This window comes from Hyla sarda, chromosome 4 (genome assembly GCF_029499605.1).
Source record: "Hyla sarda isolate aHylSar1 chromosome 4, aHylSar1.hap1, whole genome shotgun sequence".
Classification (NCBI taxonomy): domain Eukaryota; kingdom Metazoa; phylum Chordata; class Amphibia; order Anura; family Hylidae; genus Hyla; species Hyla sarda.
Window position 1 is genome coordinate 59,982,781 of NC_079192.1, and position 18,150 is coordinate 60,000,930.

Sequence of the window (18,150 nt, forward strand, 5' to 3'; positions counted from 1 at the left end):
CTAAAATGCAGTTTTTCCCCAAAATTTTACATTTTTACAAGGGGTAATAGGAGAAAATGACCCCCAAAATGTGTAACCCCATTTCTTCTGAGTATGGAAATACCCCATGTTAGGACGTAAAATGCTCTGCTGGCGAACTACAAGCTCAGAAGAGGAGGAGCGCCATTGAGCTTTTGGAAAGAGAATTAGTTTGGAATGGTAGTCAGGGGCCATGTGCGTTTACAAAGCCCCCCGTGGTGCCAGAACAGTGGAACCCCCCACATGTGACCCCATTTTGGAAACTACACCCCTCACAGAATTTAATAAGGGGTGCAGTGAGTATTTACACCCCACAGAACTTTGGAACAGTGGGCTGTGCAAATGAAAAAGTTTATTTTTCATTTTTACGGACCACTGTTCCAAAAATCTGTCAGACATCTGTGGGGCGTAAATTCTCAATGTACCCCTTATTACATTACGTGAGGGGTGTAGTTTCCAAAATGGGGTCACATGTGTCGGGGGTCCATTGTTCTGGCACTATGGGGGCTTTGTAAACACATGTGGCCTTCAATTCCGGACAAATTTTCTCTACAAAATCCCAATGGCGCTCCTTCTCTTCTGAGCATTGTAGTTCGCCCGCAGAGCACTTTAAATTTACATATGGGGTATGTTCTTACTCAGAAGAGATGGGTTTACAAATTTGGGGGGGCTTTTTTCCTATTTCAGGATGTGAAAATGAAAAATTTAGGGTAACACCAGCATTTTAGTGAAAAAATATAATTTTTTTCATTTTCCCATCCAACTTTAGTGAAAATTCGTCAAACACCTGTGGGGTGTTCAGGCTCACTATACCCCTTGTCACGTTCGGTGAGGGGTGTAGTTTCCAAAATGGGGTCACATGTGGGTATTTTTTTTTTTTTTGCGTTTGTCAGAACCGCTGTAAAATCAGCCACCCCTGTGCAAATCACCAATTTAGGCCTCAAATGTACATGGTGCACTCTCACTCCTGAGCCTTGTTGTGTGCCCGCAGAACATTTTACGCCCACATCTGGGGTATTTCTGTACTCAGGAGAAATTGCGTTACAAATTTTGGGGGTCTTTTTTTCCTTTTACCGCTTGTGGAAATAAAAAGTATGGGGCAACACCAGATGTTAGTGTAAAAAAATAAAAAAAATTTACACTTACAGGCTGGTGTAGCCCCCAACTTTTCCTTTTCACAAGCGGTAAAAGGAAAAAAAAGCCCCCCAAAATTTGTAGTGTAATTTCTCCCGAGTACTGAGATACCCCATATGTGGCCCTAAACTGTTGCCTTGAAATACGACAGGGCTCCGAAGTAAGAGAGCACCATGCGCATTTGAGGACTAAATTAGGGATTGCATAGGGTAGGACATAGGGGTATTCTACGCCAGTGATTCCCAAACAGGGTGCCTCCAGCTGTTGCTAAACTCCCAGCATGCCTGGACAGTCAGTGGCTGTCCAGAAATGCTGGGAGTTGTTGTTTTGCAACAGCTGGAGGCTCCGTTTTGGAAACCCTGCCGTACAAGACGTTTTAAATTGTTTATTGGGGGGGGGGCAGTGTAAGGGCTGTATATGTAGTGTTTTACCCTTTATTAGGTGTTAGTGTAGTGTAGTGTTTTTAGGGTACATTCACACTGGCAGGTTACGGTGAATTTCCCGCTAGGAGTTTGCACTGCGGCAAAGAATTTGCCGCAGCCCAAACTTGAAGCAGGAAATTTACTGTAAACCCGCCTATGTGAATGTACCCTGTACGTTCACAAGGGGGGGCAAACCTCCAGCTGTTTCAAAACTACAACTCCCAGCATGTACTGACAGACCGTGCATGCTGGGAGTTGTAGTTTTGCAACAGCTGGAGGCACACTGGTTGGAAAACCTTCAGTTAGGTTCTGTTACCTAACTCAATATTTTCCAACCAGTGTGCCTCCAGCTGTTGCAAAACTACAACTCCCAGCATGTACTAATCACCGAAGGGCATGATGGGAGATGTAGTTATGCAATAGCTGGAGGTACCCAACTACAACTCCCAGCATGCCGAGACAGCTGTTTGCTTTCTGGGCATGCTGGGAATTGCAGTTTTGCAACATCTGGAGAGCTACAGTTTTTAGACCACAGCACAGTGATCTCCAAACTGTGGATCTCCAGATGTTGCAAAACTACAACTCCCAGCATGTCCAGACAACAAACAGCTATGTGGGCATGCTAGGAGTTGTAGTTTTGCAACATCTGGAGGGATATAGTTTAGAGACCACTGTATAGTGGTCTCAAACTGCAGCCCTCCAGCTGTTGCAAAACTACATATTCCAGCATGCCCAAACAGCTGTCTGGGCATGCTGGGAGTTGTAGTTTTGCAACATCTGGAGGGCTACAGTTAGAGACCACGGTCTCAGACTGTAGCCCTCCAGATCTACTTACCGGCTTCCGTAGGATCCCGGCAGCCGTCCTCTTCAGACGCACGTGACGCCGCCCGCCGATCAACGTCGCCGCAGCCTCCGGACGGGTAAGTGGACGTCGGCGCCCGGTCCCCTTCGGTTCCCCGTTCTGCCCCACCTATTGTGGGAGGGCAGGACGGGGAAAACGAAAGTTAACCCCCCCGCCCCCGGTCTGCTATTGGTCGTCGCCTCTGACGATCAATAGCAGACCAATAGCAGGGATAGGAGGGGTGGCAACCCTGCCACCTCACTCCTATGCCTACAGGGGGATCGTGGGTGTCTTAGACAACCGCGATCCCCCTTCTATTCCGGGTCACCGGGTCACAATAGACCCGTATGACCCGGAATCGGCGCAAATCGCAAGTGTGAATTCACTTGCGATTTGCGCCGATCGCCGACGGGGGGGGGGTCTGATGACCCCCCTGGGCATTTGCACGGGGTGCCTGCTGATTGATATCAGCAGTCACCCCGGCCCGGTCCCCGCCCGGCGCGCGGCGGGGACCGAAATTCCCACGGGCGTATGGATACGCCCTGGGTCCTTAAGTACCAGGACGTCAAGGCGTATCCATACGCCCTAGGTCCTTAAGTGGTTAAAAAATAGCGGAATAGTTACAGAGTTGAAGGGGTACTCCACAGCTCAGAGTTTGGAACAAACTGTTCCGAAAACTGGAGACGGCGTCAGGAGCTCTTGACGTCATGGCCCCGCCTCCTCATGACGTTACACCCTGCCCCCTCAAATGAAGTCTATGGGAGGGGGTGTATCCCTTTAAAAATAAAAAATTAATGGTTGATAAAATTCTTTTTTAAAAAAAACATCAACCCGCCCCACAAAAACATCCCTTAAAAAATAAGTTGTTGGAAAAAAAAAACTACAATTCAGAATAAAGAAAAGAACATTTAAAAAAAAGCACCAAAATTTTATAAATAACCCCCAAAAAAATCTACAATAGATACACACACAGCATTAATGTGAGAGGCATAAATTATTTTATAAAATAATACAACCCTTCCCCCCTTTCAAAATTAAAAGGCATACATTCCCGTTGTATGATTAACTGTTGAATATAATATAACATTTTTCGATAAAATATTTATTAAAATAAAAAATATCAAAAATATACAGTATATTTTAATTAAAAAAAAAACCTAGATCCCAATGTGTTCCAACTTTTTTTGTTCCTTTTTGTTATGCGGTTTCATAATGCCTGAGATAAGTAGTTCTGGCCCGAGAATGTTATATATATTAGCGTCTGTAGCATGTATCAGGAACATGTTATCATACCTGTGTCTTTTTACAGGTGACTGATGCCCGGTGAGAAGGTGAACGTGACATATGCCCTCGTCAGCTGCAAGAAAGGAACTTGGAGACAGGTAATTAATATTTATATTAATTACTGATAACGATCAGGCTAGATATCAAATCTAGACCTGCAGAGATGTCATAGTCTCTCCCTTATACATGAAGATATATGTGTTGTTAATAAGTATATCGTCTATAGACAGCTTCTTATATAACACAGCCATATCTCAGGAACAGAGATTAGGAACATGTATGATCCTTATTCTCTAATTTTTTATTTGTAGGAATCCCCTTTTTCAATATTTAATAGAATAGACTGAACTGTCTGCAGTGTTTACAATTTCACTTTAGACTGTTGGGTGACTGACCGCAAATTTAAGACTTAACTGTACTAAGTAAAGAAAAATCAATATTTTTTTTTGCTTCAAATATATTATTATAGCCAAAGACATTAGCCATAATAAGTCATAGCCTTTTAACCTAATTATGAAGGGCATGATACACTGCACTTTAATACTAATGCAGTATGTTATATGAGTGATCTAAAGATCGCTATTAAAAGTCCCCTTTATAAAACACTTAAAGGCTAGGTTCACACTAAGGAATTTCCAGCCGGAATAATTATTGCCGGAGGTTCCACGGGTGCATTGCCCTCCCCATAGATGGCAATGTATTCTGTATGGATCCTAGCTAAAAAATAAGTTAAAAATAGATACTGTCATACTACTGCAGTCTATTAATATATGAGCTATCGAAAGATGGCTGCTTTATGTACCTTAATGGGAATAGTTCAAAACTAAAAGAAGAAAAACAAGGCTAATAAAATATAAAAAAAAACTATAGCTCCGCCTTAACAAAAACATCCCTTTAAAAAAATTGTATCAAATATAAAATGAAATTAAAAAATAAATATATGAAAAATCCCCAAAAAACTTTATAACCCCATAAAAAATACTCTAACGATAACAACAACCATACACTATCTGTCAGCATAATGCTGAGAGGCAGAATACACTGCACTACAATAGTGGTGCAGTGTTTCATAGAAACTATCAGATCAGGAATGACAGGTCATTCTCGTATGGGAAAAACAAAAATAGAAAGGCAGAAATGCTATGAAAAACATAAATAAATAAGAAGTAGATAAATAAATAAAACTGATTTGGACTAGTTTAAAAAGTACAAAAAATTAGGAAACGGTCGATAAAATAATAAAAAATTATCGGAATAGTTAGAGAGTTAAAGGGGTATTTCACAGCTCAGCGTTTGGAACAAACTGTTCCGAACGCTGGAGCCGGCGTCAGGAGCTGTTGACATCATAGCTCCGCCCCTCATGACATCACGTCCTGCCCCCTCAATGCAAGTCTGTGGGAGGGGGTGTGACGGCTCTACCCATTTAAAAATAAAAATAAATGCTTGATAAAATTATTTAAAAAATAATTTGTTGTATCAAAAATAAAATTCAGAAAAAAGAAAAGAAAATATTTAAAAAATCCCAAAAATTTTATAAATAAACCCCCAAAAAATCTACAATAGCTACAAACTTAGCATAAATATATTAAAAAATATAAAAAAATACATAAAAATGCCCAAAAAAATTTGGAACCCCATAGAAAATACCCTAACGATAACCATAACCATACACTGTCTGTCATCATAATGCTGATAGGCGTAATACACTGCACTACAATAGTAGTGCAGTGTTTCAAAGAAAGGATCAGATCAGGAGTGAAAGGTCGTTCTCGTATGGGAAAAATAAAAATAGAAACCCAGAAATGTTATGAAAAAAATAACAATAAATAAGAAGTAAATAAATAAATAAAACTGATTAGGACTAGTTTAAAAAGTATAAAAAATTTAGAAACGGTCGATAAAATTATTTAAAAAATAGCGGAATAGTTACAGAGTTGAAGGGGTACTCCACAGCTCTGAGTTTGGAACAAACTGTTCCGAAAACTGGAGACGGCGTCAGGAGCTCTTGACGTCATGGCCCCGCCTCCTCATGACGTTACACCCTGCCCCCTCAAATGAAGTCTATGGGAGGGGGTGTATCCCTTTAAAAATAAAAAATTAATGGTTGATAAAAAAAAATTTTTAAAAAAACATCAACCCGCCCCACAAAAACATCCCTTAAAAAATAAGTTGTTGGAAAAAAAAACTACAATTCAGAATAAAGAAAAGAACATTTAAAAAAAAGCACCAAAATTTTATAAATAAACCCCAAAAAAATCTACAATAGATACACACATAGCATTAATGTGAGAGGCATAAATTATTTTATAAAATAATACAACCCTTCCCCCCTTTCAAAATTAAAAGGCATACATTCCCGTTGTATGATTAACTGTTGAATATAATATAACATTTTTCGATAAAATATTTATTAAAATAAAAAATATCAAAAATATACAGTATATTTTAATTAAAAAAAAAACTAGATCCCAATGTGTTCCAACTTTTTTTGTTCCTTTTTGTTATGCGGTTTCATAATGCCTGAGATAAGTAGTTCTGGCCCGGAATGTTATATATATTAGCGTCTGTAGCATGTATCAGGAACATGTTATCATACCTGTGTCTTTTTACAGGTGACTGATGCCCGGTGAGAAGGTGAACGTGACATATGCCCTCGTCAGCTGCAAGAAAGGAACTTGGAGACAGGTAATTAATATTTATATTAATTACTGATAACGATCAGGCTAGATATCAAATCTAGACCTGCAGAGATGTCATAGTCTCTCCCTTATACATGAAGATATATGTGTTGTTAATAAGTATATCGTCTATAGACAGCTTCTTATATAACAGAGCCATATCTCAGGTACAGAGATTAGGAACATGTATGATCCTTATTCTCTATTTTTTTATTTGTAGGAATCCCCTTTATCAATGTTTAATAGAATAGACTGAACTGTCTACAGTGTTTACAATTTCACTTTAGACTGTTGGGTGACTGACCGCAAATTTAAGACTTAACTGTACTAAGTAAAGAAAAATCAATATTTTTTTTTTGCTTCAAATATATAATTATAGCCAAAGACATTAGCCATAATAAGTCATAGCCTTTTAACCTAATTCTGAAGGGCATAATACACTGCACTTTAATACTAATGCAGTATGTTATATGAGTGATCTAAAGATCGCTATTAAAAGTCCCCTTTATAAAACACTTAAAGGCTAGGTTCACACTAAGGAATTTCCAGCCGGAATAATTATTGCCGGAGGTTCCACGGGTGCATTGCCCTCCCCATAGATGGCAATGTATTCTGTATGGATCCTAGCTAAAAAATAAGTTAAAAATAGATACTGTCATACTACTGCAGTCTATTAATATATGAGCTATCGAAAGATGGCTGCTTTATGTACCTTAATGGGAATAGTTCAAAACTAAAAGAAGAAAAACAAGGCTAATAAAATATAAAAAAAAAAAAAAACTTTAGCTCCGCCTTAAGAAAAACATCCCTTTAAAAAAATTGTATCAAATATAAAATGAAATTAAAAAATAAATATATGAAAAATCCCCAAAAAACTTTATAACCCCATAAAAAATACCCTAACGATAACAACAACCATACACTGTCTGTCAGCATAATGCTGAGAGGCAGAATACACTGCACTACAATAGTGGTGCAGTGTTTCATAGAAACTATCAGATCAGGAATGACAGGTCATTCTATTATGGGAAAAACAAAAATAGAAAGGCAGAAATGCTATGAAAAACATAAATAAATAAGAAGTAGATAAATAAATAAAACTGATTTGGACTAGTTTAAAAAGTACAAAAAATTAGGAAACGGTCGATAAAATAATAAAAAATTATCGGAATAGTTAGAGAGTTAAAGGGGTACTTCACAGCTCAGCGTTTGGAACAAACTGTTCCGAACGCTGGAGCCGGCGTCAGGAGCTGTTGACATCATAGCTCCGCCCCTCATGACATCACGCCCTGCCCCCTCAATGCAAGTCTGTGGGAGGGGGTGTGACGGCTCTACCCATTTAAAAATAAAAATAAATGCTTGATAAAATTATTTAAAAAATAATTTGTTGTATCAAAAATAAAATTCAGAAAAAAGAAAAGTAAATATTTAAAAAATCCCAAAAATGTTATAAATAAACCCCCAAAAAATCTACAATAGCTACAAACTTACCATAAAAATATTAAAAAATATAAAAAAAATACATAAAAATGGCCAAAAAAATTTGGAACCCCATAGAAAATACCCTAATGATAACCATAACCATACACTGTCTGTCAGCATAATGCTGATAGGCATAATACACTGCACTACAATAGTGGTGCAGTGTTTCAAAGAAAGGATCAGATCAGGAGTGAAAGGTCGTTCTCGTATGGGAAAAATAAAAATAGAAACCCAGAAATGTTATGAAAAAAATAACAATAAATAAGAAGTAAATAAATAAATAAAACTGATTAGGACTAGTTTAAAAAGTATAAAAAATTTAGAAACGGTCGATAAAATAATTTAAAAAATAGCGGAATAGTTACAGAGTTGAAGGGGTACTCCACAGCTCAGAGTTTGGAACAAACTGTTCCGAAAACTGGAGACGGCGTCAGGAGCTCTTGACGTCATGGCCCCGCCTCCTCATGACATTACACCCTGCCCCCTCAAATGAAGTCTATGGGAGGGGGTGTATCCCTTTAAAAATAAAAAATTAATGGTTGATAAAATTCTTTTTTTTAAAAAACATCAACCCGCCCCACAAAAACATCCCTTAAAAAATAAGTTGTTGGAAAAAAAAAACTACAATTCAGAATAAAGAAAAGAACATTTAAAAAAAAGCACCAAAATTTTATAAATAACCCCCAAAAAAATCTACAATAGATACACACACAGCATTAATGTGAGAGGCATAAATTATTTTATAAAATAATACAACCCTTCCCCCCTTTCAAAATTAAAAGGCATACATTCCCGTTGTATGATTAACTGTTGAATATAATATAACATTTTTCGATAAAATATTTATTAAAATAAAAAATATCAAAAATATACAGTATATTTTAATTTAAAAAAAAACCTAGATCCCAATGTGTTCCAACTTTTTTTGTTCCTTTTTGTTATGCGGTTTCATAATGCCTGAGATAAGTAGTTCTGGCCCGAGAATGTTATATATATTAGCGTCTGTAGCATGTATCAGGAACATGTTATCATACCTGTGTCTTTTTACAGGTGACTGATGCCCGGTGAGAAGGTGAACGTGACATATGCCCTCGTCAGCTGCAAGAAAGGAACTTGGAGACAGGTAATTAATATTTATATTAATTACTGATAACGATCAGGCTAGATATCAAATCTAGACCTGCAGAGATGTCATAGTCTCTCCCTTATACATGAAGATATATGTGTTGTTAATAAGTATATCGTCTATAGACAGCTTCTTATATAACACAGCCATATCTCAGGAACAGAGATTAGGAACATGTATGATCCTTATTCTCTAATTTTTTATTTGTAGGAATCCCCTTTTTCAATATTTAATAGAATAGACTGAACTGTCTGCAGTGTTTACAATTTCACTTTAGACTGTTGGGTGACTGACCGCAAATTTAAGACTTAACTGTACTAAGTAAAGAAAAATCAATATTTTTTTTGCTTCAAATATATAATTATAGCCAAAGACATTAGCCATAATAAGTCATAGCCTTTTAACCTAATTCTGAAGGGCATAATACACTGCACTTTAATACTAATGCAGTATGTTATATGAGTGATCTAAAGATCGCTATTAAAAGTCCCCTTTATAAAACACTTAAAGGCTAGGTTCACACTAAGGAATTTCCAGCCGGAATAATTAATGCCGGAGGTTCCACGGGTGCATTGCCCTCCCCATAGATGGCAATGTATTCTGTATGGATCCTAGCTAAAAAATAAGTTAAAAATAGATACTGTCATACTACTGCAGTCTATTAATATATGAGCTATCGAAAGATGGCTGCTTTATGTACCTTAATGGGAATAGTTCAAAACTAAAAGAAGAAAAACAAGGCTAATAAAATATAAAAAAAAAAACTTTAGCTCCGCCTTAAGAAAAACATCCCTTAAAAAAATTGTATCAAATATAAAATGAAATTAAAAAATAAATATATGAAAAATCCCCAAAAAACTTTATAACCCCATAAAAAATACCCTAACGATAACAACAACCATACACTGTCTGTCAGCATAATGCTGAGAGGCAGAATACACTGCACTACAATAGTGGTGCAGTGTTTCATAGAAACTATCAGATCAGGAATGACAGGTCATTCTATTATGGGAAAAACAAAAATAGAAAGGCAGAAATGCTATGAAAAACATAAATAAATAAGAAGTAGATAAATAAATAAAACTGATTTGGACTAGTTTAAAAAGTACAAAAAATTAGGAAACGGTCGATAAAATAATAAAAAATTATCGGAATAGTTAGAGAGTTAAAGGGGTACTTCACAGCTCAGCTTTTGGAACAAACTGTTCCGAACGCTGGAGCCGGCGTGAGGAGCTGTTGACATCATAGCTCCGCCCCTCATGACATCACGCCCTGCCCCCTCAATGCAAGTCTGTGGGAGGGGGTGTGACGGCTCTACCCATTTAAAAATAAAAATAAATGCTTGATAAAATTATTTAAAAAATAATTTGTTGTATCAAAAATAAAATTCAGAAAAAAGAAAAGAAAATATTTAAAAACTCCCAAAAATGTTATAAATAAACCCCCAAAAAATCTACAATAGCTACAAACTTAGCATAAAAATATTAAAAAATATAAAAAAATACATAAAAATGGCCAAAAAATTTTGGAACCCCATAGAAAATACCCTAATGATAACCATAACCATACACTGTCTGTCAGCATAATGCTGATAGGCATAATACACTGCACTACAATAGTGGTGCAGTGTTTCAAAGAAAGGATCAGATCAGGAGTGAAAGGTCGTTCTCGTATGGGAAAAATAAAAATAGAAACCCAGAAATGTTATGAAAAAAATAACAATAAATAAGAAGTAAATAAATAAATAAAACTGATTAGGACTAGTTTAAAAAGTATAAAAAATTTAGAAACGGTCGATAAAATAATTTCAAAAATAGCGGAATAGTTACAGAGTTGAAGGGGTACTCCACAGCTCAGAGTTTGGAACAAACTGTTCCGAAAACTGGAAACGGCGTCAGGAACTCTTGACGTCATGGCCCCGCCTCCTCATGACGTTACACCCTGCCCCCTCAAATGAAGTCTATGGGAGGGGGTGTATCCCTTTAAAAATAAAAAATTAATGGTTGATAAAATTCTTTTTAAAAAAAAACATCAACCCGCCCCACAAAAACATCCCTTAAAAAATAAGTTTTTCGGAAAAAAAAACTACAATTCAGAATAAAGAAAAGAACATTTAAAAAAGAGCACCAAAATTTTATAAATAAACCCCAAAAAAATCTACAATAGATACACACATAGCATTAATGTGAGAGGCATAAATTATTTTATAAAATAATACAACCCCTCCCCCCTTTCAAAATTAAAAGGCATACATTCCCGTTGTATGATTAACTGTTGAATATAATATAACATTTTTCGATAAAATATTTATTAAAACAAAATATCAAAAATATACAGTATATTTTAATTAAAAAAACACCTAGATCCCAATGTGTTCCAATTTTTTTTGTTCCTTTTTGTTATGCGGTTTCATAATGCCTGAGATAAGTAGTTCTGGCCCGAGAATGTTATATATATTAGCGTCTGTAGCATGTATCAGGAACATGTTATCATACCTGTGTCTTTTTACAGGTGACTGATGCCCGGTGAGAAGGTGTACGTGACATATGCCCTCGTCAGCTGCAAGAAAGGAACTTGGAGACAGGTAATTAATATTTATATTAATTACTGATAACGATCAGGCTAGATATCAAATCTAGACCTGCAGAGATGTCATAGTCTCTCCCTTATACATGAAGATATATGTGTTGTTAATAAGTATATCGTCTATAGACAGCTTCTTATATAACACAGCCATATCTCAGGAACAGAGATTAGGAACATGTATGATCCTTATTCTCTAATTTTTTATTTGTAGGAATCCCCTTTTTCAATATTTAATAGAATAGACTGAACTGTCTGCAGTGTTTACAATTTCACTTTAGACTGTTGGGTGACTGACCGCAAATTTAAGACTTAACTGTACTAAGTAAAGAAAAATCTATATTTTTTTTTTGCTTCAAATATATAATTATAGCCAAAGACATTAGCCATAATAAGTCATAGCCTTTTAACCTAATTCTGAAGGGCATAATACACTGCACTTTAATACTAATGCAGTATGTTATATGAGTGATCTAAAGATCGCTATTAAAAGTCCCCTTTATAAAACACTTAAAGGCTAGGTTCACACTAAGGAATTTCCAGCTGGAATAATTATTGCCGGAGGTTCCACGGGTGCATTGCCCTCCCCATAGATGGCAATGTATTCTGTATGGATCCTAGCTAAAAAATAAGTTAAAAATAGATACTGTCATACTACTGCAGTCTATTAATATATGAGCTATCGAAAGATGGCTGCTTTATGTACCTTAATGGGAATAGTTCAAAACTAAAAGAAGAAAAACAAGGCTAATAAAATATAAAAAAAAAAAAACTTTAGCTCCGCCTTAAGAAAAACATCCCTTTAAAAAAATTGTATCAAATATAAAATGAAATTAAAAAATAAATATATGAAAAATCCCCAAAAAACTTTATAACCCCATAAAAAATACTCTAACGATAACAACAACCATACACTGTCTGTCAGCATAATGCTGAGAGGCAGAATACACTGCACTACAATAGTGGTGCAGTGTTTCATAGAAACTATCATATCAGGAATGACAGGTCATTCTATTATGGGAAAAACAAAAATAGAAAGGCAGAAATGCTATGAAAAACATAAATAAATAAGAAGTAGATAAATAAATAAAACTGATTTGGACTAGTTTAAAAAGTACAAAAAATTAGGAAACGGTCGATAAAATAATAAAAAATTATCGGAATAGTTAGAGAGTTAAAGGGGTACTTCACAGCTCAGCTTTTGGAACAAACTGTTCCGAACGCTGGAGCCGGCGTGAGGAGCTGTTGACATCATAGCTCCGCCCCTCATGACATCACGCCCTGCCCCCTCAATGCAAGTCTGTGGGAGGGGGTGTGACGGCTCTACCCATTTAAAAATAAAAATAAATGCTTGATAAAATTATTTAAAAAATAATTTGTTGTATCAAAAATAAAATTCAGAAAAAAGAAAAGAAAATATTTAAAAACTCCCAAAAATGTTATAAATAAACCCCCAAAAAATCTACAATAGCTACAAACTTAGCATAAAAATATTAAAAAATATAAAAAAATACATAAAAATGGCCAAAAAAATTTGGAACCCCATAGAAAATACCCTAATGATAACCATAACCATACACTGTCTGTCAGCATAATGCTGATAGGCATAATACACTACACTACAATAGTGGTGCAGTGTTTCAAAGAAAGGATCAGATCAGGAGTGAAAGGTCGTTCTCGTATGGGAAAAATAAAAATAGAAACCCAGAAATGTTATGAAAAAAATAACAATAAATAAGAAGTAAATAAATAAATAAAACTGATTAGGACTAGTTTAAAAAGTATAAAAAATTTTGAAACGGTCGATAAAATAATTTAAAAAATAGCGGAATAGTTACAGAGTTGAAGGGGTACTCCACAGCTCAGAATTTGGAACAAACTGTTCCGAAAACTGGAGACGGCGTCAGGAGCTCTTGACGTCATGGCCCCGCCTCCTCATGACGTTACACCCTGCCCCCTCAAATGAAGTCTATGGGAGGGGGTGTATCCCTTTAAAAATGAAAAATTAATGGTTGATAAAATTCTTTTTTTTAAAAAACATCAACCCGCCCCACAAAAACATCCCTTAAAAAATAAGTTGTTGGGAAAAAAAAACTACAATTCAGAATAAAGAAAAGAACATTTAAAAAAAAGCACCAAAATTTTATAAATAACCCCCCAAAAAATCTACAATAGATACACACATAGCATTAATGTGAGAGGCATAAATTATTTTATAAAATAATACAACCCTTCCCCCCTTTCAAAATTAAAAGGCATACATTCCCGTTGTATGATTAACTGTTGAATATAATATAACATTTTTCGATAAAATATTTATTAAAATAAAAAATATCAAAAATATACAGTATATTTTAATTTAAAAAAAACCTAGATCCCAATGTGTTCCAACTTTTTTTGTTCCTTTTTGTTATGCGGTTTCATAATGCCTGAGATAAGTAGTTCTGGCCCGAGAATGTTATATATATTAGCGTCTGTAGCATGTATCAGGAACATATTATCATACCTGTGTCTTTTTACAGGTGACTGATGCCCGGTGAGAAGGTGTACGTAAAATATGCCCTCGTCAGCTGCAAGAAAGGAACTTGGAGACAGGTAATTAATATTTATATTAATTACTGATAACGATCAGGCTAGATATCAAATCTAGACCTGCAGAGATGTCATAGTCTCTCCCTTATACATGAAGATATATGTGTTGTTAATAAGTATATCGTCTATAGACAGCTTCTTATATAACACAGCCATATCTCAGGTACAGAGATTAGGAACATGTATGATCCTTATTCTCAATTTTTCTATTTGTAGGAATCCCCTTTATCAATGTTTAATAGAATAGACTGAACTGTCTGCAGTGTTTACAATTTCACTTTAGACTGTTGGGTGACTGACCGCAAATTTAAGACTTAACTGTACTAAGTAAAGAAAAATCAATATTTTTTTTTTGCTTCAAATATATAATTATAGCCAAAGACATTAGCCATAATAAGTCATAGCCTTTTAACCTAATTCTGAAGGGCATAATACACTGCACTTTAATACTAATGCAGTATGTTATATGAGTGATCTAAAGATCGCTATTAAAAGTCCCCTTTATAAAACACTTAAAGGCTAGGTTCACACTAAGGAATTTCCAGCCGGAATAATTATTGCCGGAGGTTTCACGGGTGCATTGCCCTCCCCATAGATGGCAATGTATTCTGTATGGATCCTAGCTAATAAATAAGTTAAAAATAGATACTGTCATACTACTGCAGTCTATTAATATATGAGCTATCAAAAGATGGCTGCTTTATGTACCTTAATGGGAATAGTTAAAAACTAAAAGAAGAAAATTAAAGCTAATAAAATATACGAAAAACTATAGCTCCGCCTTAACAAAAACATCCCTTTAAAAAAATTGTCTCAAATATAAAATGAAATTAAAAAATAAATATATGAAAAATCCCCAAAAAACTTTATAACCCCATAAAAAATACCCTAACGATAACAACAACCATACACTGTCTGTCAGCATAATGCTGAGAGGCAGAATACACTGCACTACAATAGTGGTGCAGTGTTTCATAGAAACTATCAGATCAGGAATGACAGGTCATTCTCGTATGGGAAAAACAAAAATAGAAAGGCAGAAATGCTATGAAAAACATAAATAAATAAGAAGTAGATAAATAAATAAAACTGATTTGGACTAGTTTAAAAAGTACAAAAAATTAGGAAACGGTCGATAAAATAATAAAAAATTATCGGAATAGTTAGAGAGTTAAAGGGGTATTTCACAGCTCAGCGTTTGGAACAAACTGTTCCGAACGCTGGAGCCGGCGTCAGGAGCTGTTGACATCATAGCTCCGCCCCTCATGACATCACGTCCTGCCCCCTCAATGCAAGTCTGTGGGAGGGGGTGTGACGGCTCTACCCATTTAAAAATAAAAATAAATGCTTGATAAAATTATTTAAAAAATAATTTGTTGTATCAAAAATAAAATTCAGAAAAAAGAAAAGAAAATATTTAAAAAATCCCAAAAATGTTATAAATAAACCCCCAAAAAATCTACAATAGCTACAAACTTAGCATAAATATATTAAAAAATATAAAAAAATACATAAAAATGCCCAAAAAAATTTGGAACCCCATAGAAAATACCCTAACGATAACCATAACCATACACTGTCTGTCATCATAATGCTGATAGGCGTAATACACTGCACTACAATAGTAGTGCAGTGTTTCAAAGAAAGGATCAGATCAGGAGTGAAAGGTCGTTCTCGTATGGGAAAAATAAAAATAGAAACCCAGAAATGTTATGAAAAAAATAACAATAAATAAGAAGTAAATAAATAAATAAAACTGATTAGGACTAGTTTAAAAAGTATAAAAAATTTAGAAACGGTCGATAAAATTATTTAAAAAATAGCGGAATAGTTACAGAGTTGAAGGGGTACTCCACAGCTCTGAGTTTGGAACAAACTGTTCCGAAAACTGGAGACGGCGTCAGGAGCTCTTGACGTCATGGCCCCGCCTCCTCATGACGTTACACCCTGCCCCCTCAAATGAAGTCTATGGGAGGGGGTGTATCCCTTTAAAAATAAAAAATTAATGGTTGATAAAAAAATTTTTTTTTAAAAACATCAACCCGCCCCACAAAAACATCCCTTAAAAAATAAGTTTTTGGAAAAAAAAACTACAATTCAGAATAAAGAAAAGAACATTAAAAAAAAAGCACCAAAATTTTATAAATAAACCCCCAAAAAATCTACAATAGATACACACATAGCATTAATGTGAGAGGCATAAATTATTTTATAAAATAATACAACCCCTCCCCCCTTTCAAAATTAAAAGGCATACATTCCCGTTGTATGATTAACTGTTGAATATAATATAACATTTTTCGATAAAATATTTATTAAAACAAAATATCAAAAATATACAGTATATTTTAATTAAAAAAACACCTAGATCCCAATGTGTTCCAATTTTTTTTGTTCCTTTTTGTTATGCGGTTTCATAATGCCTGAGATAAGTAGTTCTGGCCCGAGAATGTTATATATATTAGCGTCTGTAGCATGTATCAGGAACATGTTATCATACCTGTGTCTTTTTACAGGTGACTGATGCCCGGTGAGAAGGTGAACGTGACATATGCCCTCGTCAGCTGCAAGAAAGGAACTTGGAGACAGGTAATTAATATTTATATTAATTACTGATAACGATCAGGCTAGATATCAAATCTAGACCTGCAGAGATGTCATAGTCTCTCCCTTATACATGAAGATATATGTGTTGTTAATAAGTATATCGTCTATAGACAGCTTCTTATATAACACAGCCATATCTCAGGAACAGAGATTAGGAACATGTATGATCCTTATTCTCTAATTTTTTATTTGTAGGAATCCCCTTTTTCAATATTTAATAGAATAGACTGAACTGACTGCAGTGTTTACAATTTCACTTTAAACTGCTGGGTGACTGAACGCAAATTTAAGACTTAACTGTACTAAGTAAAGAAAAATCAATATTTTTTTTTTTGCTTCAAATATATAATTATAGCCAAAGACTTTAGCCATAATAATTCATAGCCTTTTAACTTAATTCTGAAGGGCATAATACACTGCACTTTAATACTAATGCAGTATGTTATATGAGTGATCTAAAGATCGCTGTTAAAAGTCCCCTTTATAAAACACTTAAAGGCTAGGTTCACACTGAGGAATTACCAGCCGGAATAATTATTGCCGGAGGTTCCACGGGTGCATTGCCCTCCCCATAGATGGCAATGTATTCTGTATGGATCCTAGCTAAAAAATAAGTTAAAAATAGACACTGTCATACTACTGCAGTCTATTAATATATGAGCTATCAAAAGATGGCTGCTTTATGTCCCTTAATGGGAATAGTTAAAAACTAAAAGAAGAAAAACAAGGCTAATAAAATATTTAAAAAAAACTATAGCTCCGCCTTAACAAATACATCCCTTTAAAAAAATTGTATCAAATATAAAATTAAATAAAAAAATAAATATATGAAAAATCCCCAAAAAACGTTATAACCCCATAAAAAATACCCTAACGATAACAACAACCATACACTGTCTGCCAGCATAATGCTGAGAGGCAGAATACACTGCACTACAATAGTGGTGCAGTGTTTCATAGAAACTATCAGATCAGGAATGACAGGTCATTCTCGTATGGGAAAAACAAAAATTGAAAGGCAGAAATGCTATGAAAAACATAAATAAATAAGAAGTAGATAAATAAATAAAACTGATTTGGACTAGTTTAAAAAGTACAAAAAATTAGGAAACGGTCGATAAAATAATAAAAAATTATCGGAATAGTTAGAGAGTTAAAGGGGTACTTCACAGCTCAGCGTTTGGAACAAACTGTTCCGAACGCTGGAGCCGGCGTCAGGAGCTGTTGACATCATAGCTCCGCCCCTCATGACATCACGCCCTGCCCCCTCAATGCAAGTCTGTGGGAGGGGGTGTGACGGCTCTACCCATTTAAAAATAAAAATAAATGCTTGATAAAATTATTTCAAAAATAATTTGTTGTATCAAAAATAAAATTCAGAGA

The 18,150-nt window shown here is 35.2% G+C and overlaps 1 protein-coding gene across 4 annotated transcripts in view; it reads left to right on the forward strand.

The window, feature by feature from the left end:
• Positions 1 to 18,150, forward strand: part of LOC130367991 (olfactory receptor 1G1-like) — a 451,749-nt gene that overhangs the window by 152,501 nt on the left and 281,098 nt on the right. The gene's annotated exons all lie outside the window — the stretch shown is intronic.